General features: G+C 47.2%; 1 protein-coding gene across 3 annotated transcripts in view; it reads left to right on the top strand.

The window, feature by feature from the left end:
* Window positions 1–2,775: 2,775 nt before the first annotated feature.
* P4HA2 (prolyl 4-hydroxylase subunit alpha 2) overlaps window positions 2,776–24,351 on the top strand; it is a 62,945-nt gene continuing 41,369 nt past the window's right edge. The window contains exons 1-2 of one of the 3 annotated variants that reach the window (XM_038772886.1): window positions 2,776–2,853; window positions 5,408–5,453. The gene's annotated coding sequence lies outside the window, so the exon portion shown is untranslated. The remainder of the gene's footprint in view (window positions 2,854–5,407; window positions 5,454–24,351) is intronic. The other 2 variants (XM_038772884.1, XM_038772885.1) reach the window with 2 other exon arrangements.

Below are 24,351 nucleotides of genomic sequence, written 5' to 3' on the forward strand. Positions count from 1 at the left end.
ATGACTGTAAAAATCAACCCATCAATCAATTGTATTTATTAAGCAATTACTGTGTGCAGAGCACTATACTAAGTGCTTGGGGAGTACAGTATAACAGAGTGGGTAGACTTGTTCCCTGCCCAATCACAAGTTTACACTCTAGAGGGGGATACAGACATTAATACAAATATGTAAATTATGGATGTACACATAAGTACTGTGGGGCCAAAGACTTGGTTCCAACAAAAAAGGTCCTCAAGGATCTTGTAAACTTCTTCACTAGATTCTAAACATAGATTGATTACTGCAAGCCTGCTTCCTCCTTCATTCAATATTTGAGCAGGAGAAGTGATCCTCTTCCTCTGTGAGTGAAAGTAGGAGTTGCCGGTTCATGATTGCAAAGTGCTTGATTTGGGCAAAGGTTACACAAGTGTAAAGAACTGGAGGGGTGTTATTTTTCTTTCAGCCATTCTGATTAGCAAAGGCACAAAGCCTGTACCTTGAAATAAATTAGGTTGGAAAGAGACTAGTCATGAACAACATAAGAACTCTATCAGAAGTGGGGAATTGGACCACGGTTGTGGGTATGGACCTAGGGAAGAGAGAGAAAGCAGAAAGTTCCCCCTATCATGCCTGTTTTTCCTCTCCCTATCCCTGGTACCCAAAATGATTCCCCAGCCATCACTCCCTGCCTGGGGACCCCAAAACAAGGGCCTAAAGCAGGAAAAAAACCCCCTAAGAATGGAAACATCCCCAGATCATAACTCCTACTACAGCCCAGTCAGTACACTTTGCTCCTCTAGTGCCATCTTACCTTGTACCTGGGTCTCAGCAATCAGTAAGTGCTCAACAAATGCAGTTGATTGATTGTCAGAGCCACAGTTCTTTCTGACTGCTGTGGAGCTCAATAAGCTAAAAACCTGTGGGGAGTGAATGAAGGGTATAAGAGGACAGTGGTCCCAAACTTTTAGAGCAGAACAAAAGGACACCTTCGAGCAGCCCTCTTTTTTTTAATGGTATTTCTTAAGTGCTTATAATGTGCCAGGCACTGTACTAAGCACTGGGGCAGACACAAGCTAATTAGGTTTGACACAGTCCACTTCACACATGGGGCTCACAGTCTTAATCTTCATTTTACAGATGTGGTAACTGAGGCACCAAGAAGTTAAGTGAATTTCCCAAGGTCACCCAGCAGATAAGTGGCAGAGATGGGTTTAGAACCCAGGTCCTTCTGACTCCCAGGTCTGAGCTTTATTCACTAGGCAACATTGCTTCTCCTGATTAACTTGTATCTACTTAAGCACTTAGAACAGTGCTTGTTGTGTAGTAAGAGCTTAACAAATGCCATTATCATTATTATCTCACTGCACCCACATCCTCTCTTTGACCTGGAACTTTTTCCCTAGCGATGTAAGCCAGAACACCACTCTCCCCTCCTTCAAAGTCTTATCAAAATCTCATCTCCCCCACGAGGCCTTCCCAGATTAAGCCCTCTTCCCCCTACTCCCTCTCCTTTCTGTGTTGCCTAATCACTTGGATGTTTCCTTGAAGCACTTGATATTCACCCCACCCTCAGTTGAGACTGTTTTATGTCTAATTTATTTATTTATATTAGTGTTTCTCCTTCTAGACTGTGAGCTCATTGCGGACAGGAAACGTGTCTACCAACTCTGTTGTATGGTACTCTCCCATGCACTTAGTAATAATAATAATGGTACTTGTTAAGCACTTACTATGTGTCAAGCACTGTTCTAAGCACTGGACAAGTTAATCATGTTGGACACAGTCCCTGTCCCACATGGGGCTCCCACTCATCCCCATTTTACAGATGAGGTAACTGAGTCCCAGAGAAGATAAGTGACTTGCCCAAGGTCACACAGCAGACATGTGCTGGAGCTGGGATTAGAACCCAGGTCATTCTGACTCCTAGGCCTGTGCTCTATCCATTAAGCCATGCTTAGTACAGTGCTCTGCACACAGTAGGTGTTCAACAAATACCATTGGTTGAGGAGACTGGAGGGGCCACATCCAGTGCTTCCAGTCTGTGAAATTCCCTGGTTCTTGGGTGGACTCAGAGTGTGGATCCCATCGCTGCCTGGGCTTGGGGAGGGGGCAGGGGCTGGGGTAGGGGCAGGAGCTGGGGCAGGGGCTGGGGCAGCGGCAAGGGCAGGGGCTGGGGCAGAGGCAAGGGCAGGGGCACTTGTTTTCTGTGTGATCTTGGGCTAGTGACTTCACTTCTCTGTGCTTCAGTTACCTCATCTGTGAAATGGGAATTGAGACTGTGAGCCCCATGTGGGACAGGGGCTGTGTCCAACTCGATTGTCCCGTATCTACTCCAGCTCTTAGTACAGTGCCTGGCATGAAGTAAGCACTTACCAAATACCAGAATTATTATTATTGTTATTACTGGGGCAGGGGCAGGAGCAGGTGCAGGGGCAGGAGCAGGGGCTGGGGCTGGGGCACGGGCAGGGGCAGGAGCAAGGGCAGGAGGTGGGGAAGGGGCACGGGCAAGGCAGGAGCTGGGGCAGGGGCTGGGGCAGGAGCAAGGGCAGGGGCAGGAGGTGGGACAGGGGCACGGGCAGGGGCTGGGAGAGGACAGGGTCAGGGGCAGGAGCTGGGGCAGGGTCAGGGGCAGGCTGCAGACGGGCGGGTTTTGCGGGCGCGCTATTCTAAGGATTACGGGTGCGGGCGGTGGGCCGGGGCTCCGGGAGGTGGAGTTTCCGACGTGGCAGCCGCTCAAGCGAGCTGAGACCGCCGCAGGAGCGGGAGGGACCAGCTTTAGCAGCAGCAGCAGCAGCAGCAGCAACAGCAACAGCAGGACCAGCCGGAAGAAGAAGACGCCTGTTCTGGAAAGTCCGGCGCTGCGCGTCCCAGGTGAGACACCCCGGGGGGAGGGGGGCGTAAGGCAGGGGGTCCCCGCGTCAGCCCCAGCCCCCCGCGATCCGCACCCCCAAACTGGGCGGCCTGGGGGCCTCCGATGCCCTGCCCGACGCCTGGGATGGAGGGGTGGGGGGGCTGGTCGGGGGGGGGAGGAATGGGGCTCCCCCCCACAACACACCTGCATAATAATAATAATGGCATTTATTAAGCGCTTACTGTGTGTAAAGCACTGTTTTAAGCGCTGCGGAGGTTACAAGGTGATCAGGTGTCCTACCAGGGGGCTCACAGTCTTCATCCCCATTTTCCAGATGAGGTAACTGAGGCCCAGTGAAGTGACCTGCTCAAAGTCACCCAGCTGACGAGTGGCGGAGCCGGGATTTGAACCCTTGATCTCTGACTCTAAAGCCCGGGCTCTTTCCACTGAGCCACACTGCCTCTCTGCATCCCTGCACCTCTTCTGCATTCCTCCCCCCTCCTGCATCCCTGCCCCCCCCTTACATCCCTGCACCCTTCCTGCGTCCCTGCCCCTTCGCCTGCATCCCTGCGACCCCTCCTCTAACCCAGCACCGGGCCTAAGTCCCCTGCCTCGACGTCCACTCCAGGACCCCCCCTGTCCCGACCCCATGGCGCTCCCCAACGCCCTGCTCTCCCCGGGGCGCGCTGCGGGGAGCGCGTTGCATGCGGAGATTGCGCACTGGTGTGAGGGTCCCGGGGTCGGGGGGTGGAGGAGGGAGGCCGACCCGCCCTTCCCCTGCCCCTCTGTCTGTTCCAACCCGGGGGGGAACGTGTATACAGGAAACCAGGGCTGGGGGATAGGTGAGGGGTCCTCAGTACCCTGCTTAGAGAAGCAGTTTGGCCTGGGAGTCAGAAGGACCTGGGTTCAAATTCGGACTCTGCCACGTGTCTCCTGTGTGACCTTAGGCAAGTCACTTCTCTGGGCCTCGGTTACTTCATCTGTAAAATGGGGATTAAGAGTGGGAGCCCCATATGGGACAGGGACTTGTGTCCAACCTGATTAACTTGTGTCTACCCCAGAGCTTAGAGCAGTGCTTGGCACATAGGAAGTGCTTAACAAGTACCATCATCATCATTATTATTACCCCATCCCCCGGTCAGTGGGTCCAGCCCCCATCCAGCCCCCAGCAGTAGGAGACTCTCCAACCCTGCCTGGAGGAGGCACCCTTAATCCAACTCCTCTTTGATGCTCTCTGCCTTCCTCCACCCGACTCTCGGCCTGGATTCCACCTGTCCAGGTCCAGGATTGGAGCTTTGACCCATCAAGGGGGACTGCGGTTCCTTACTCCCCTTTTCCCTCCTCCACCAGCCCCTACTGTCGGCCAACCCACCCTCTCGGGTGCTGGGAGATCCCAAATGATGGAGAGTACTTAATAATAATAATAATAATTACAGTACTTGTTAAGTGCTTACTATGTACCGAGCACAGTTCTAAGTGTTGGAGTAGATACAAGTTAATCAGGTTGGACACAGTCCCTGTCCCCTGTGGGGCTCACAGTCTTAATCCCCATTTTAAAGATGAGGTAACCAAAGTCCAGAGAAGTGAAGTGATTTACCCAAGGTCACACAGCAACATGTGGCAGAGCCGATATTAGAACCCAAGTTCTTCTGATTCCCAGGCCTATGCTCTCTCCACTATGCCACACTGCGCGTTTTCTCAGTCTGGTTCCCCACACTGCCAATGGGCCAATCAATCAATCATACTTATTGCACACTACTGTGTGCAGAGCACTGTATTGAGCACTTGGGAAAGTACAGTACAATAGAATTGGCAGACACATTCCCTGTCTACAACAAGTTTAGAGCCTAGAAGCAGGGACAGACATAAATATAAATAAATAAATTTTGAATGTGCACATAAGTGCTATGGGGCTGAGGGGAGAGTAAGTAAAGGGAGCAAATCCAAGTGCAAGGGTGATGAGGGAGGGAGTGGGAGAAAAGGAAATGAGGGTTTAATCAGAAGAAGTTGTCTATCCAGTCCCAGAGTCAGTACTGGGGGCATTTTGAACCTCCTTCTCACTCCCTGAACCTTTGGGCATGAGCGGAGAAGTCTCAGTGATTTTGACAGAAGCAATCTGTCAGAGCTCTTAGGAGCTGAAAATGAGAATGAAGTTTGTGTTGGAGGTAGGGGGAAAGAGAATAGTACAGTTCCATGGTGTGTCTGACCCTAGCAAGTCAGGAAATTAACGTGGATCTTCCCAACTCCCTTTGCAGGGATGAGGGAGAGAGGGAGGTTGGGCCTCTGGACGGTAAGGGCTGAGGAAGGGGAGGGGCAGGCTTTGAGGATTTTAGCAGTAGTATGTGTAGTTTGGACGTGGGACTGAGCCAGGCCAGCCTGCTCCCATCATGCACGGGGTTAACCGCCATCGAGTAGATGAGACAGGGATGGATGATTCCTTCCCTCCATCTGCACATTAAGCACATTAGGCCCCGGGGGCTGCTTTGGATCACTGTCTTGTTGAATTACCTCATGGTTGAGGCATTTTACCCTGAATCATTTAAATAATGTGCTTTTATCTTTGCTGTGTTGCAGACTGGAGTGATTCAGGAGAAGGTCTCAGAACTCCAGCTTCTTTCAGGTAAAACTTGGTGTTGGAAAGAGGACGTTACCTAATGAATCATTCTCTGATCCTCTGGGCTTTTCCAAAAGAATAACAGGAACGCTGCTCATTCCTTGGAAACTTGAAAGTGGTAACCCAGGCAGTCCATGAAGTTTTGAGTTGAGATGAGCCGCACGTAGCCGGTCTCTTGGCTTACATCGTGTTTCAGCTTTGTAACATGTCTGTTTCAACTTTTCAACACTAGCCTCCTTTGCTGCACTAACTGGCGTGGACAGGGAGGGACCTAGGAGCTGTGGGGAAGTGGGGAAGCAATTTTCAAAACCGTGATGGAGCGGAGGGAAAGTTTATAGAGGGTAGATGTTGGGGGTGGCAAGAATGGAATGAGAGAGGCCAGGAAGCAGGGGATTGACTCATCAGGTAGAGTCCCAGATGAGGTCGACATCCATTTTACTTCCAATGAAATGAAAGTTGGTTCCCTATCATGGAGCCTTTCTGACTCTAGAGACATATTAATAGAGCTGTATTACCCATCTATGGTTGGAGTGCACAATTCTGGGTAATTTTGATAATAATAATACTCGTGGTATTAAGTGCTTACCGTTTGTCATGCATGGTTCTAAATACTGAGATGATACAAGATAATCAGGTCAGACAGAGTCCTTGTCCCACACAGAATTCACAATTTAAGTAGGAGGGAGAACAGGTATTGAATTCCCATTTTACATATGAGATGACTGAGGCCCAGGAAAGTTAAGTGACTTGCTCAAGGTCACACAGCAGGCCCTTGGCAGAGCTGGGAGTAGAATACAGATCCTCTGTCTCCCAGGTCTGTGTTCATTCATGCTGCTCCTCTAGTTCCAGAATTAATCCCCCATGTATAACATTGTTCTTTTGAGAAAATTGGAATTGGGTTGCAATTTTCAGGAAGCCATTGTATTATCTAAAAGGACTATGGTATTAAAATGGAATTGAAACTTCTCAGTTGACTCAGGTGTGGTTTGTCCATGTTTACTTTTTTCAATTGTTTGTTGTTTATTCCTCCCTCTAAAAGCAAGGGCACCTCTGCCTCCAGAGACGCACAAGCACATTTTTGACTGGAGGGTGATGGGGGATTTGTGGGTGATATCTTTGAAAGCTTTTCTGACCAGCTGTAAAAGATGTCTTGAATTTGGTTAAGGAAAAGCAGACCAAAGGCCTGCTTTTGGTTTTTGGCTGAGGGTAACTCAAGGGAAAATGATTGAGTTGGGATTGCCTCCCCTCTTCTTGCACCGACAGTATTTTGGACAGGAATGTGACAAAAATATTTCCTTTGGCCGTTGGTCCCTGATAAGTCATTCTTAGTGGCAACACCTGAGATTTGGTGAGTGGGTGTGAAAATTCCTTTTTACCAGGAGAACTGGAGGGGTGGGTGTGTGTTAGAAGATGTGCTGATTCAGTCGCTGCTTAGGCTTACATAGCTAAGCCATGTTGCCTCGGAGCGATTCATTACTATTGAAATTGTTCTTGGGTAGAATTTGGTACACTGCACTTGGCAGAAGCTCCTCTTGGCTCAGAAAGCAAATGGTGAGCAGAGCGCATAGCTCAGCCTATCAGTGCCTGGGCGAGCTTAATCAGTTTCAGATGAGGATCGGGAGAAACCTTGTTGATGCAGGCATTTTGAGGTGATTTTTCTATCTCAGGGCCCTAAGAGTGGCCTTGAAAGTGAGCCAGCCATTGTCCTGGGGTCCTGTGGAAGGGGGGCACCCTGGAAAGAGATTCTAACCCTTTAGCCATTCAGGGTGGCGGTCTGGGAGTTTCAAGACCGAGACTCCTCTGTCACTCTCTGCAGGAGACTCTGCTCATCCTCATTGTTGATTGATTCATTCGTTCATTCATTCATAGTATTGAGCTCTTACTGTGTGCAGAGCACTCTACTAAGTGCTAGGGAGAGTATTGTATAATAATAAACAGATTAATTTCCTGCCCACAGCGAGCTTACAGTCCTGAGGAGATGGTTGCTTAGCCTCAGCCTAGGTTGGGCTGATCCATCGTAGCCAGAAAATGTTTGAGCCCCCAGGAATTCTACTAAAAACTGCTGTGGTCCTAGCGTGGAACTACTCATCTCCAAAAGTCCAATCCTCGTGCTGAACATCACATATTTTCCTGGCCTGGGGTTGGCTTTTCTGGGCAGCTAGACAGACAACCTTTCTCCTGAGACAAGGAAGGGAACACAGTGAGTCACAGACCTTCGAGGCTGCAGCATCTTGTGTCCTCAGACGAATATCCAGAACTGTGGCAGTATTTCAGAAACTATGGCTTTTTCACTCTCAGGGAACGGTGGCTGCTTCCACCTCCTCAAGCCCTTAGGAGTTTATGGTTTACGATGCCCCTGTGGGCCTGCTCTTAACCTCCAGCGGACAGCCCTGGCTAGTGTGATCATCCTTCCTGGGTTACTGGAAAGTCTGGTTTTCAGCTGGCCCACCCTCTGTCTGGTACCTATATGGAACCAGATGCATTTATGTATGGTTTTTGAATTCTGAGTGCTGAGCACCTCCGTCACTGAATTCCTTAGCAGCATTAAAGTTCATGCAGAAATAAGAATAGAATGCAAAGATTGGAGCACCCAAGCTGGGCGGCACTTAATGTACAGATCCTTATACTCTACTGTTTCTCCCATCTGTAATTTATTTTATTGTCTGTCTCCCCCTGTAGACTGTACACTCCTTGTGGATAGGGATCACAGCTACCACCTCTACTGCATTGCAATCTCTCAAGCGTTTAGTACAGGACTGTACACACAGTAAGCTGTGTGAAACAGCATGGCATAGTGGATAGAGTATGAGCCTGGGAGTCAGAAGGTTCTGGGTTCTAATGCTGCCAACACCACTCATCTGCTGTGTGACGTTGGGCAAGACACTGCACTTCTCTGTGCCTCAGTTTCCTCACCTGTAAAATGGTGATTGACTGTGATCCCCACATGGTACAGGGACTGTGTCCAACCTGGTTAGCTTGTATCTATCTCAGTGCTTAGTACAGTGCCTGGCATGTAGTTAAGTGCGTAACAAATTCCATAAAAACATAAATACCAGAAAAACAAAGTAAGCACTCAATAAATAGAACAATACTTGTAAGATCTGCCAAAAGTAGACATACTGCTGCACATTGGTGCCTGTGATGTCATCACAGGCCAGGGGCCTGGCATGGTGCATGTGATATCACGGGTGTCTCCTTGTCCGGAATTTGTGAGATCCATCGGGGCCTACGCTGGCCCTGGAGCTGAGCAGAAGCCAGCCTACCTCAGTTCAGATGTAGAAGTTGATTGATACAGGAAAGAGGAATGTTGCCAATGATGCCTTTTAAAATCCAAGTGAGGGTGGGGCCAGAGGAGCTGCAATTAGCCCAGAGGCACAGCCAGCAGGAGCTAGTTGGCATTGGAGGGGGCGGTGAAAGAGGGTGAGCTGCCACGGCACTAGGCAGCCCTTGTAACCTCCAATTAGTGTCTGTTCTCAAGAGGGAGACTGCTGAACGGCGCCTGGAGTGTAAACACACCAGCAGGGCTGATGTCCTGAACCCAAACAGTGGCACTGGGCCCCAGGAGACAGTTTTTTTCTTTTCCTCCTCTCTACCCTCTGTAATGGAACAGCTCAATCAATCAATCAGTCAATCATATCGAGCACTTACTATCTGCAGAACACTGTGCTAAGTGCTTGGGAGAATACAACAGAATTAGCAGACATGTTACCTACCCATAAAGAGCTCAAGGTATAGAGGGGGAGGCAGGCTTTAATATGAATAAGTCCAGGTAAAGGCTGCCATCAGCAGTTTTTAGAAGGATTTTAAGTGTTTAAATTGGCCAGTGCATTCTGAGTGTGTTCCTGGGGATATATCTGGTTAGTAGCTGGTTTTACACACACACAAACACACACACACACACCCATGCACACCTGTATTAGAGACAAATGAACTGCCTTTTCATGAGTTTAGTTTTGCACTAGTGTGAAATTGCCTTAATTTTTCACCTTTTTAAAATGATGCAGTAATAATAATGATATTAAGATTTTACTACGTGTCAAGCGTGGGGGTGGATACAAGGTAATCAGGTTGGGCACAGTCCCTGTCCCACATGAGGCTCACAGTCTTAGTCCCCATTTTACAGATGAGGTAACTGAGGCCCAGGGAAGTGATGTAACTTGCCCAAGATCAAACAGCAGACAAGTGGTGAAGTCGGGATTAGGACCCAGGTTCTTCTGACTCCCAGGCCTGTGCTCTATCCACTAGGCCAATGCTGCTTCTTTAACATTTCCCTTAAAGGAATGAACAAAATAGGAGACCTGTGATGTGAATAGTTGACGGGGGAGGAGAGGCAAGGGGTGGGGCAGGGCTTCTGCTTTTACCAACACTGTATTTGAGTTGGTCCGTTTCCAAGTTTTGACTCGAAAACCATATTCTACTTTTACCAGTTTCTGCGTCACCCTTGCTGGATATTAGCCCAATGGGGACGGGAGAATATTTGGTGGCTGTGACATCAAGTAGAAAGCGAGAACGTGAAGTGAATGCGCCCAAGCATGGCTCTGTGTGTGAAGAGAGTAGAAAGCAAAGGAAATAGTAAATGCATCATATTCTGTGCCCATTTGACAGACACAATAGAAGTGTGTAAGTTAGAGAGATAATATAAAGTAAACCTGGGAAGAAACAATGGTAGGCAAGTAACAGCTGGGAAACATAATTGAATTTGAGTCTAGCAGCATTGAGGCTGAAATGGGGATTACGATTTTGAGCTCCACAAAACTTGTCCTCATTTTGGACCAGCTCCAATAAAAAATTTGGCTCTGGTACTAAACAAAAAATCCACTCGAGTCGAGGCCTCGCCGGGCTGAGATGAGGCAGAGCTGTAAGTTGACTTAAAGTCTGTAAGTCTTCTCTGGGGTTGTGGATATATATGTATGTATGTGTATATGTGTGTGTGTGTGTGTGTGTAACTGAGACAAGAGATTTGGGTAGAGAGACATTTTGACAGTAGTTCAACAAGGCAGCATTGCCTGCTCATGGAACAAGATAAAATAAATGACTTCAGTGGCATGCCAGTCAGAGATGAATCCAAAAATAACAGCAATTCTAAATCTGGGCCAGTGTTAGTGCAAGGCAGACCATAACGGTTGGGCAAGGGGAGTTAGGTACATGGTCTGCTCCAAATGAACCTCCTCTCTTGCCTCCTTCCCCCCACCCCTGGCCACAGTGGTGCTAAGAGAGGGAGATGAGGGCAGATGAGGCAGAGATGAATAGCCAAGAGGCAACAGGGCCTCAGATACTGGAATAATAATAATAATTGTTGTATTTAAGTGCTTACTATGTGTGAAGCACTAAGGGACAGATTCAAGATATCTGGTCTCATATGGGCTCACAGTCTGAGTAGGAGGGAGCACAGGTATTGGAAACCCCGTTTTGCAGATGAGGGAATAGAGACACAGAGAAGCTAAGTGACTTGTCCCAGGGGAAACAGCAGACAAGTGGTGAAGGCAGAATTAGAACCCAGGTCCTGTGACTCGCAGGCCCGTATTCTTTCCACTAGGTCATAGTGCTTCTCCATACAGCAGAAAGCTGCACATCCTATGGGTCTGAACAGAGGCCTCATTGCTTGAAACAACAGGAATCAACAGGAGAAGCATCCATCCTAGAGCTGTTTATTGTTCTCTTATCTAGACTGCGGTTATCTGAGTCCACCCACCTTAATTGTTGTTTCAACAGTGGCTTTCTACTGAATTTAACCCTGGCTCTGCTCCAAGAACAACTGCCCAGAAGTTTATTCTTTTAGAGGACAGATTGTGCCGGTACAGCCTGTTGCTGGAACCCTCCTACTTAGGAAGGCTGAGTGACAGTACTGGCTATTATAATAATAATAATAATTATTATTATTATAATAGTGCCCACTATGGAAGGGTTGTGAATTTGGGTTAGGGGCTGGAGGGGTGAACCTGGCTTTCTCCAGAATCAATCTGGTACAGGCCTGGAAGTTTGTGCAAATTTTCCATGTTGGCCTTTTTTAAAAAAAATGGTATTTAAGTGCTTACTATGTTCCAAGTGCTGTACTATGGGCTGGGAAAGATGCAAGATAATCACGTTGGACATGGTCCATGTCTCACGTGGGGTTCTGTAATCCCCATTTTACAGATGAGGTAACTGAGGTGCACAGAAGTGAAGTGACTTGCCCAAGGTCACACAGCAGACAAATGGCAGAGGCCAATTTAGAACCCAGGCCTTCTGACTCGCAGGCCACGCTGCTTCTTCTTTTGCTTCTTGTTCCCCAGAGTGACTCCCCCAGATCACAATTATGGTATTTATTAAATGCTTACTTTGTGGTAAAGGCTGGGGTAGTTAAAAGATAATCAACTCAGTCACAGTCCCTGCCCTAGTCAAGGCTCACTGTCTAAGAGGTAGGTAGAACAAGTATAATATCCCCATTTTACAGAGAAGAAAACCGAAACCAGAGTAGTAAAGTGACTTGTCCAAGGTCCCACCTCCGGCTGTGGCGAAGCTAGGTCTAGAACCCAGGACTCCTGGCTCACAGCCCCATGCTCTTTCCTCCATGCCATGCTGTTATACTGTTTCCTTGGCAAGATTGGAGGAGTAGTTTAGTCTGAGACTCAGTGTCAAACATCGTCAGCTTATCTACTAGTACATTTCCCATCTCTCCTGGAGGAACCATTTGTACTCACGTGGACACCAGTTAACTCTGATTTGAAGTGATCCTGCTTTCCCATCTCTTTTTATGGGAAGTTGGTATTATCAGACATAACGTGTCTACAGAGTTTGCATTAAATTTACCTTGTGGGAACCTCAGAGGGGGTCCTGATCTCCTCTTGTGTTTAGAGCTGAATATTCTCCATCAATCCCTCTCACGTTAACGTTCGAGAAATCTTCCTTTCACAGTAAGTTGCCTATTGGGAAAATAGGCAGTGTGACCTATCACGAGTCTGGAAGTCAGGAGAGCCTGAGTTCTAAACCCAGCTCTGCCATTTGTCTGCTATGTCACCTTGGGCAAGTCACTTAGAGAAGCAGCATGGCTCAGTGGAAAGAGCACGGGCTTTGGAATCAGAGGTCATGGGTTCAAATTTCGGCTCCACCAATTTTCAGCTGTGTGACTTTGGGCAAGTCACTTAACTTCTCTGTGCCTCAGTTACCTCATCTATAAAATGGGGATTAAGATTGTGAGCCCCCCGTGGGACAACCTGATCACCTTCTAGCCTCCCCAGCGCTTAGAACAGTGCTTTGCACTTAGTAAGAGCTTAATAAATGCCATCATTATTATTATTATTACTTCACTTGTCTGTACCTCAGTTACCTCATTTATAAAAAAGGGATTAAGACTGTGAGCTCCATGTGGGACATGGACTGTGTCCAACCTGATTAACTTATTTATATCCCAGCACTTAGTACAGTGCCTGTCACTGAGTAAGCACTCAACAGAAACCATTGAGGGAAAAAAATACTCCCAAGTTTACACTGTAAACTCCTCCTCTAGATTGTAAGCTTGTGATGGGCAGGGAATGTCAGCCAACTCCTTTGTACTCTCCCAAGTACCAAATACAGTGTTCCACACAGAGTAAATGCTCAGTAAATATAATTGATTGGTTGATTGATTTAAATGATGACCCTAATGTTAATAATAATTATGGTACTTTTTAGGTTCTCTTACTATGTGCCAAGCACTGGGGTAGATACAAGTTAAACAGATTGGACCCAGTCCCTGTCCCACATCGGGCTCACACTCTTAATCCCCATTTTTTACAGATGAGATACCTAGGGCACAGAGAAGTGACTTGCCCAAGGTCACACAGCAAACAAGTGGTGGAGTGGGAATTAGAACCCATGACCTTCTAACTCCCAGGCCTGTGCTCTATCCACTACACCATGCTGCTTCTCGACCCTCTAAGGTTTGGTTTCCTGATGGGATCGGGCCCCTTGGGAGGGGCAGCTCTGCTCTGCTAGGGTGGCTTCTAGCTTTGAGGTGGAATAGAGGAACCAGCTGTGATAAAACCGAATAAAAGCACTTCTGGTGCTCGGGCAGGAGAGGGTTTTGTTGATTGTGAATGCCTGTTTATTGGCTTTGGCAAGTTCGCAGTCACCACCAGGCTGCTAAAAACATTGTAAAGCTCAAGCTGTTCGACTTGGGAAGCGCCTGGGCCCTTGGCACAGCATCTCAGACTCTGAAGAAAGGGAGGACCGGGAGATTCCCAGCTGTGCGCGAGCTGGAAACTCTTTCCTTGTTTTTTCATTCAGGCTGCGAACATGGTATCCAACCACGGTTTCCAGGGAACATGAGCATACCAGCTGGGTTTTCTGTATCAGAGAGCACATGCATTGTATGGAGCAGGGTCCTATTCGTTCCATTTCTGTGGCTTTGTCCTTGGCAGGTCTCTTCGTTGGCTCTCTTTCAGCAGGCCTGAATCCTTCCGTCATTCAGGTATATGGTGTGGAGTCAGACAAATAGCTAGAGCTCTCAAGGTCCTCTGGGTTGGCTGCAAAAGTGTCTCTCTGGCCTGGAAAGACAATTGGCCCAAATGAACTTGGATCAGTGTAGGCAGCCAGTGTTGCTAGGGATGCTGTGACCCAAGCGTCTCGGTTGGTGACAGAATTCCACCCAAAAAGACAGGAGGGTGGCGTATAAACAGCTGGGGGTGGCATGAGAATCAGAATGCAGGACTTCTCAGCAGAAAACTGGGAAGGAATTTATGCACAGGACCCAGTCCTGTTTTCCTATAGCCTCAGATCTTCTTCTCAACTTGGAAACTCTGCCAAGATGGGGTCCATCCCTAGAATCGAAGAAATGAAACCCCTCCTGGGGCCATGGTAATCGTAACTGTGGTATTCGTGGAGTGTTTTTACTATGCATCAAGTTTTGTGCTAAGTGCTGGGGTAGATCCAAGACGGTCAGGTCAGACGCATTTCCTGTTCAAAATGGGATGCTCAATGTAAGTAAAAGGAAGAGCACATAGTGAATCCCCTTTTGGTAGACAAGGAAACTGAATCACTGAGAAGTTAAGTGAGCCTAAAGTCTCACAGCAGGCAAGTGGCAGAGCCGGAATTAGAACTCAGGTCCTCTGACTCCTAAGCCCATGTTCTTTCTGGTAGGCCACATTGCTTAATCAATTGTATTTATTGAGCATCTACTGTAAGCAGAGTGCAGTAGTAAGTGCTTGGGAGAGTACAGTATAGCAGAGTTGGTAGAAACATTTCCTGCCCTCTTTGTACTCTCCCTTTAAGAACTGTAAATGGTAACTCATTTTGTGGTCTTATTTCCTCTGTGCTCTGGAGGAGAAAATTGGAGCTGGATGCTCTTGGGAAGGATTTTCAGTTGCTATGAGTATTTTGTGTTTTACCAGTGAGAAAGAATTTCAAGAGAGTTGCTCCAAAGGGAATTTCAGTATAATAATTATGGTATTTATTGTTTACTATGTGTCCAGGACTGGAATAAATATCATATAATCAAATCAGAGACAGTCTCTCCCCTGATACAGAGCTCACAATTTAAGAAAGAGGTAGGAAGAAGCAGGTATCTTATCCCTATCGTACTGATAAGGAAACTGTGGCACAGAGGGGGTGATTAATAATTGTGCTATATAAGTGTTTAATATGTGCCAACTAGCATACTAAACTCTGGGGTAGATACAAGATATTCAGTGATATTATTGAGTGATTACTATGCACAGAGAAGCAGCTTGGCCCAGTGGAAAGAGCACGAACTTTGGAGTCAGAGGTCATGGGTTCAAATCCCAGCTCTGCCAACTGTCAGCTGTGTAACCTTGGGCAAGTCACTTAACTTCTCTGTGCCTCAGTTACCTCATCTGTAAAATGGGGATTAAAACTGTGAGCCCCCCGTGGGACAACCTGATCACCTTGTAACCGCCCCAGCGCTTAGAACAGTGCTTTGTACATAGTAAGTGCTTAACAAATACCATCATTATATTATTATTATTATTATTATAGAGCACTGTACTAAGTGCTTGGAAGAGTACACTACAACAGAATTGGCAGGCACATGCCCTGCCCATAATGAGCTTACAGTATGTAGAGCTCACAGGTGTTGAGTCTCCATTTTACAGATGAAGAAATAGAGGCACAGAGAAGTAGTGACTAGTCTAAGGTCACACAGCAGGGGAAAGATAGAGCTGGGATTATAAATCTGGTGGAAGTGATAGCACCAGGTCTTCTGTCTCCTAGGTCAATACTCTTTCTATTAGGCCTCTAGACCGTGAGCTCCTCTAGGCTGTGAGCTCTTTGTGGGCAGGGAATGTGTATGTTTATTATTATATTGTACTCTCCCAAGTGCTTAGTACAGTACTTTGCACATGGTAAGCGCTCAATAAATACAATTGAATGAATAGGCCATGCTGCAAGGTCACTCAGCAGGCTAGTGCCTGAGTGGATTTAGAATCAGCGCTTTGACTCCTCATCCCAACCTCATTTCAGCAGTCCCATCCTCTAGGGTAAAACATGTAGCAGGAACCCAAGGGACCAGGGTTGTAGTCCAGACTCCTCCACTGATGAACTGTACAACTTGAGAAGGCAAAGTCAAAAGATCTTTGCCTTTTATAACAGTTAGGCCGGGGCAATTTAAACTTCTCAAGCGTGTAGAATGAATAAATGTAATCATATGTGTAAGCTACTTGCTTTCCAATTAAGACACCAAGTGCATGAGAGTTACTGATCATTGATTCCCTTCTACTCCCCTATCCGAAACAAGTATAGCCTTGTTGAAATGATAATAATAATAATTAGGGTATTTGTTAAGCACTTACTATGTGTCAGATACTGTTCTAAGAGCTGGGGTAGATACAAGATAATTGGGTTGGACACAGTCCCTGTCCCACATGGGACTCACAGTCTTAATCCCCATTTACAGATGAGGGAACTGAACCCACAGCAGACAAGTGGCGGAGTCGGAATTAGAACCCATGACCTTCTGACTCCCAGGCCCGTGCTCTATCTACTAGGTCATGCTGCCTTTCAAGAGCACAAATCAAAAGATCTGGGCTCTAATCTTGCCTCCTTCACTTGCCTGCTGTGTGACCTTGGGTAAGTCATTCATCCTTTCTATGCCTTAGTTTCATCTTTGAAATGGGAATTCAGTACTCCTCCCTACTACTTAAACTGAGCCATCTGTAGGATAGGGGCTATGTCCAACCTGATTATTTTGGATCTACCTCAGAGTGCTTAGTACATTATTACTATTAATAATAATAAAATATGACAGAGCTTGTCATATTTGGAAGTGGCACCTGTATTCAGAGGGGCTTGGGAGGGGAATAGTATGGCTCTGGAGCCAGGTGAGTCAATCAGGGGACTCTCGAGAAACAGTTTGGGTTTGGGGTTTAAGTGGACATTTGAGTGATGTCATACAGATCCTGAACAGTTTATGAACAGGAATAAAATGGCTGTGATGTTATATGGAATGGGTTAGGGGGTGGGAAGACATGTAAATTTTTCTCTGCCACAGAATGGCCAAATGGCAAAAACCCATGCTGACAGTACATATATGCTTCGTTCCTTCTCCCCTTCCTTTCCCCTAGTTTTTACTGCTCTCAAGCATGCTGTAGTAAATAACTCCTTGTTGGAAATACTAATTAGCTCAGGCTTAAGGCCTGAGAGACCAGCTCTTAGAACAGTACTTGTTGCATAGTAAGTGCTTAACCAATACCATCACTCTAAGACCGAAACTCAGGGATATCAGGCAGCATCTTGTAGAGCCTTGCATTTGCCAAGATTACTGGGCTCAGCATACTCTGGAGCCAGGGCTGAGGTAGAGTGGCCATGTTACCGGTTTTCAGTGGGTATGCCCCGTGTCCAATACAGACATTCATTCATTCAATCGTATTTATTGAGTGCTTACTGTATACAGAGCACTGCCACCTTTGTGTCTGATATTTTTGTTTTAAGTGGCCTGTCTCCCTCCCCTTCACCTCCTGCCACCAAGTTACAGGGACCCAGCTTAAGTTCACGAGGACCTGGGAGGGGAAAGCAACAACTCTGGCCCAAGAGTGAGGGGCAGGGGCAAAAGGGAGGAGGAGGAGGCAGAAGCTAGGGACCCTCCCCTGGCTGGTGAGTCAGCAGCTTTAGCCAAGAGCTGAGCTTTCAACATTGTCATCCAGCGAGGCTGTCCAGCCTGGTTTCCTGCTGCTGCTTTGCATTGTCGGGTGACATCCAGGACCAAGCTGTGATAAGTCCGAGCTGAGCTAGCTCGCACATTCCTATTGGAGCAAAGGAACCCAGCTGCAAATCTCTGCCCCTTGGGCTTTTCGAAACTTCTGGGATCATCTCCGGAAACACAAATACTTTGCCACACCAGCCACGCTTTTTAATACTCTCTCCAAGTGGGACTGCCAAGGGAAACTCGGGGTGGAAAAGGAGCTGGAAGGAAGGGAATCCAAGATCCAGTTTGGGTCTGGCGGGCGAAAGGATTGCGCTCTGTTTATTCATTCAATCGTATTTATTGAGCGCTTACTGTGTGCAGAGCACTGTATTAAGCGCTTGGGAAGTACAAGTTGGCAACATGAAGAGACAGTCCCTACCCAACAGTGGGCTCAGGGTCTAGAAGGGGGAGACAGAGAACAAACCAAAACAAGGATGGGGAGGGGGAGGATCTCCCCCAATCAATCAATCGTATTTATTGAGCGCTTACTGTGTGCAGAGCACTGCACTAAGCACTTGGGAAGTACAAGTTGGCAACATATAGAGACAGTCCCTACCCAACAGTGGGCTCACAGTCTAAAAGGGGGAGACAGAGAACAAAACCAAACATACAGAACAATGCTGGGCAAATAGTAAGTGCTTAGCAAATACCAGCATTATTCCTGGTATTATTACCAAATCCCAGAATTATTATTCCTGTGAGGGGAGGGGGGGAGGAGGGCCTTCTCCCCAGGGCTAGTTTAGCCCTAGACTGCTCTGTCCACTTGCTGCGTGAGGGACCACAGCCCTCCGATTCAGTAGGCTGTTGTCACAGATGGATTGTTAATGGGTTTGGCAGCTAGTGAGCCTTGTGGCCAGGGAAGAAACAGACTTACCAGGTGCACTGTCCCTTCCGATGGCCAAACAGCAACAGAGCTGAGTGAAGCAAGAGGTGGGAGCCGGGTGTCTCAGTCAACCCAATTCAGTCCCTCTCTCACTTTCCCTCTCATTCGCCTTTTGTCACACTCAGGTGTCCCAAACAGAGCCCCCCTTTAATCCAGGGACTCTCCCTGCTGACCGAATAGCCCCTGCTTACCACCTCCGCACACTGCATTCAGCTCCTATTCTCCTCACTCAGAGCAGGCGTCCTGGGCCTCTCTCCTGAGGGTTGGAGCTTGGGGGGAAATCCTCCCTGCCTCTGATAGCATCTCTGGGGATGGCTAGGCCACTAAACCCACTGGCTCCTGCTTCTCTTGGCTCCAGGCAAGAGAACCCATCATGGTTCCCAGCATACTCAATTTTCCAGGTGTTGGTAGTAGCTGGACTGGTTTGTGTTTGAGGTGAAACCTCGTGACATTCACGTACTTGGACAAGGGGCCACCTGTGCCCCCAAATACACGTACCCACAGAGGCACAAACCCTCCCTCCATGGGGACAGTCTGTTCTGATAATAATTGTGGTATTTAAGTGCTTACTGTGTGCCAGGCATTGTATGGGGTGGATACAAGCAAATCGGGTTGGACACAGTCCCTGTCCCACATAGGGCTCACAGTCTCAATACCCATTTTACAAGTGAGGTAATTGAGGCCAAGTGAAGTGATTTGCCCAGGGTCACACAAGTGGCAGAGTTGGGACTAGAACCTATGCCCTTTTGACTCCCAGGCCCTTGCTCTAACTGCTATGCCAGGCTTCTTATTCACTGCTTATGACTTTTGCCAAGGAACATTTGCTGCTGGGCAAGTCTTGCATTCTCTCTGCTCACCCGCTTGACACTGGGAAACCTGAGGCAGCAGGTCTGCAGGACCCCAGGAAGCAGAATCCTCTGAAGAGAGAGAAGGAGGGGCCTGAGGACTGGATCCTATCTCGTCTTTTATCTGCGAAGTAGCATTCCCTAGCAGAAGGAGCATGGGCTTTGGAGTCAGAGGACCTGGGTTCTAATCCTGTCTCTGCCACTTGTCTACTGTGTGACCATGGCCAAATCACCTCATTGTCGGCAGGGAATGTGTCTGTTTACTGTGGAATTGAATTCTCTCCCAAACAGTACAGTGCTCTGCACAAAATAAGCACTCAATAAATACGATTGAATGAATGAACTTTAACCTCCCTGGGCCTCAGTACTCCCACACCTGGGATTATAAATGAATATCCTCTGACTCCCAGACCCGAATTCTTTCCACTAGGCCACACTACTTCTCTAATAATAATAGTGGTATTTAAGTATTTATTGTGTGCTAAGCACTGTACCAGGTGTTGGAGTAGATATAAGATAATCAGGTCAGAAATAGTCCCTGTCCTACATGGAGGCTCACAGCCTAATCTCCATTTTACTTATCAGCAAACTGAGGTGCAGAGAGGTTAAGTGACGTGCCCAAGATCACATAGCTGGCAAGGCCCAGATAGCAGTGCTTTCCATCGTATCAATGAGAAAAGCCCCCATGAATATACTGTGTGGGTAGGCTTGAGCTGGAACTTTTCATTCCTCTGAGCACTCATCTCCTTAGTTACCACATAATAATTGTATTTTTTATGCCCTTTCTAACTGTCAATCATTGTACCAAGCCTCACGGAATATACAAAATAATCAAGTCAGGCACAGTCCCTGTCCAGAGGAGTGATTTCTGGGGAGAACTTTAGCTGGGAAGTGAAATTTGCAGTTCCGAGTAAGGTAATTTCTGGAGAAAACTGCCCTCATTTGCTGCTGAAAGAGCTCATTAGACAATGGGTATTATATATTTAAAGGATGAAAAATGTCACCATCTATTTTAAGGCTACCGGAACACTGGAAAACTGAGGTCGAAGTTAAGCAAAGTTTGCCATGTAGGCAACCCAATTATAGTGTCTGAGGTGAATAACTGGATAAGGAGAACGAAGTAAGTTTTTTCACTGTTCTACTCTCTGGGGAGCCCTGAGCTGCTCATGGATTTGGTATAAGCTTATTGCAAGCAGGGAGTATTTCTGCCAACTTTGTTTCATTGTACACTCCCAAGCTCTTAGTGCTCTACACATACTAAATGCTCAATAAATACTGGTGGTGATGATGATAAGAGGAATCAGCTTGTTGTGAGCAGAGAATGTGTCTATTTATGGTTATATTGTACTCTCCCAAGTGCTTAGTACAGTGCTTTTCACAAAGTAGGCACTCAATAAACACAAATGAATGAATGGATGGAATAGAGGGCATCCAGACTATGATGAGCCAATCATTCGCTGCTTTGAGCAGCTCTTGTCCCATCTGGCAAGTTCCTATCTGAACTCTCTTGGAGAGGTTCATTCATTCATTCAATTGTATTGAGCGCTTACTGTGTACAGAGCACTGTACTAAGCGCTTGGGAAGTACAAATCGGCAACATATAGAGGCGGTCCCTACCCAACAACGGGCTCACAGTCTAGAAGGGGGAGACAGACAACAAAACAAAATATGGAAACAGGTGTCAAAATTGTCAGAACAAATAGAATTATAGCTATATGCACATCATTAACAAAATAAAAAAAATAGTAAATATGTACAAGTAAAGTAGAGTAATAAATCTGTACAAATATATACAAGTGTTGTGGGGAGGGGAAGGAGGTAGGGTAGAGGGGGAGGATGGGGAGAAGGAGAGGAAAAAGGGGGCTCAGTCTGGGAAGGCCTCCTGGAGGAGTTAAGCTCTCAGTAGGGCTTTGAATCAATCAATCAATCAATCGTATTTATTGAGCACTTACTGTGTTCAGAGCACTGTACTAAGCGCTTGAGAAGTACAAGTTGGCAACATATAGAGAAGGGAGGGAGGAAGAGAGCTAGTTTGGCGGTTGTGAGGCTTCATTGAAAATAGCATTTCACTACTGGTGAAATGATTTAAGATGGAAGAGAGATGTGTAGGTTACCAGATTGGATCGAAGAGGAGGAGTGGGGTAAAGAGGGTGTGCTTGTGACATTATTACTTAGCTACTTCTTCCAACCCAAGAAGAGGCATATCTGTAATTGATATAGCCATAATTTATATTCAGTAATTTACTTATATTAATGTCTCTCTCCCCATCTTGAATGTGAGCTCGTGGTGGGCAGGTAATGTGTCTACCAACTCTGTTGTATTCTCCCAAGCACCTAATACAGTGCTCTGCACACAGTAAGCACTCAATACATGCGTTTGATTGGAAGTTCTCATAACCAGGGTTCAAAAATTACAGGCCTCCCTGGCTTTACACTGGGTTTGCTTTCAGAGGAAGCTCAGGACAAAATGAATTCACTCATTCATTGTCATATTTCTTGAGTGCTTACTGTGTGCAGAGCACTGTACTAAGAGCTTGGGAAGTATAAGTTGGCAACATATAGAGACGATCCCTACCCACCAGTGGGCTCACAGTCTAGAAGGGGGAGACAGAACAAAACAAAACACCTTAACAAAATAAATAGAATAAATATGTACAAATAAAATAAATAAATAAATAGAGTAATAAATACGTACAAACATATATATATATATACAGGTGCTGTGAGGAGGGGAAGGAGGTAAGGTGTGGGGGATGGGGAAGGAGAGGAGGAGGAGAGGAAGGAGGGGGATCAGTGCAAAGTTGTTACAGATCCTTTCTGGCCATAAAAACTATGGTGCGGATATGCTGTGAGAAGCAGCGTGGCCTAGTGGTACAGTACAGGCCTGGGACTTGGGTTCTAATCCTGATTTTGTCGACCCCTCACCCACGTTCTGACTCTGGCCTGAAACGCTCTCCCTCCTCAAATATGACAGACAATTACTCTCCCCCACTTCAAAGCCTTATTGAGGGCACATCTACTCCAAGAGGCCTTCCCTGACTGTCCACTCCCTTTCCTCTTCCACTCCCTTCTGTGTCACCTTGACTTGCTCCCTTTGTTCATCTTCCCTCCCAGTTGCACAACACTTACATACATGTCTGTAATTTATTTATATTAATGTTTGTCTCCCTCGTTAGACTGTAAATTTGTTGTGGGAAGGGAATGTCTGTTTATTGTTATATCATGCTCTACGATTGATCGAATGAATGAATCCCGATTCCACCAGATGTCTCTTGTGTGACCTTGTCCAACTTCTTAGTGCCTCAGTTCTTTCATCTGTAAAATGGGGATTATGAATGTGAGCCCCATGTGGGACATGGACTTTGTCTAACCAGATTAGCTTGTATGTACCCCAACACTTAATATAGTGCTTGGTACATAGTGAGTGCTTAACAGGTACCATAAAAAAGACAAATACACACAAGTGCACATACACACATCCCTTCCCCACCGTTTCCTCCCCAACTCTGTAAGAGCAATGAGATAGAGAGGCTCGCACGGGGCTCACATTCTTAATCCCCATTTTACATTCGAGGGAACTGAGGGACAGAGAAGTGAAGTGATTTGCCCAAGATCACATAGCAGACAACTGATGGAACTGGGATGACCCAGAAAGACCCAGGTCCTTCTGACTCCCAGGCCCATGCTATATCCACTAGGCCATTCTGCCTCTCACTGCACACCCGCAAAATAACTTTTATGGCCAGGTCGTAGTATGGGGAAGAACTGGAACTAGCAGCATCTTATGCCGAACATAAATCCTGGGACAACTGAAATTCAGGATTTGACCCGGGTGTCAGTCCCCTACTTTTTGAGTTGTGGGTATCAGAGTATAACACCGTGAAATCAGAAATGTGGTGAGGATTTTTTTCGTTTGTTTCATGTTTTTTTTTAAAAAATAGTTGGATCCCAAGGAATGTAAAGTGAGGAAAACCGGAAACACGACCGGTTCTGGCTCAGTTTCCCTTCTCCGCTGCCCACACATCTGGACTGGGGCTGGAGGGAGTCCAGACCGGAATTACTGTAAACTAGTTTCCTGAGGCCAAGCAGACTGGCGTTCCAGACCTGAACGCACAATAAATCAAAGCAGTCCAATCAAATGAGAAGTCTGGGTCCTACCCTGGCACCACCCTCTGGCCAGAAGCCAGGCCTCACCCTGCCCTTGGGAGCCTGGTCAGACACAGGGCTGGGGCTCTAATTCCGTCAGGTTGTTTTTATCGATTCTGCCTTTGGTTCTGTGGCTCTGCAGGGCCAAGGCTCTCTCTCGGCTATTTTACATCTGTTCTTATATGGATTCAGAACATTTCCCCAGAGGCCTCTGCTCTAAAACCCGTGAAACCTGAGCGGGTGAAAAGCCCGGCATAAGAGCCACTCGGTGTTGCCCTGGGCTGGTGAGCAGGGCTCTGATGGGCAGCCAAGGGCTGTAAGTGGATTCAGTGTCTGCCTCTCCCACCCTTAACTAAGGCTTCTTTTGGGGCATTGCCTCAAAGTCTCATTGGGGACGGCATTTTCCTTTCCATTCAGGACCGGAAATACAATCCCCGATCTCTTCCTTTTGGAGCACACCCGATCCCTTAGTGCTGCACCCACTGCCTCCAGGGTCTGCCCACTCTGCCCTTCCCAGCTGGTCCCTCTCTCCTTCCCCCTGCTCTCCCTAATCCCTCCTTCCTCTGCAGGAAATGAGGGGTGTCTCCCAGGATATCAGCAGGGTCGTCAGCCTGCAGTCAGAGGAGGGGTGCCGGTTTTGGGGGTAGGGCATAGCGGGGGAGCCAGCAGACCCAGGTTCCAATCCCAGCTCTGCCCCTGACCTGGTATGTGACCTTGAGCCAATCGTTTAACCTCTCTGAGCCTTTTGTTTTCTACTGATAAAATACCTGCTCTCCCCACCCCGAGGGGGACAGGAACTGTGTCTGCTATGATTATTTTGTGTCTACTCCAGTGCTTGACAGAGTGTTTGACACATAGTAAATTCTTAATAGGCTG

The sequence above is a fragment of the Tachyglossus aculeatus genome, chromosome X1 (genome assembly GCF_015852505.1).
Source record: "Tachyglossus aculeatus isolate mTacAcu1 chromosome X1, mTacAcu1.pri, whole genome shotgun sequence".
Taxonomy (NCBI): Eukaryota; Metazoa; Chordata; class Mammalia; order Monotremata; family Tachyglossidae; genus Tachyglossus; species Tachyglossus aculeatus.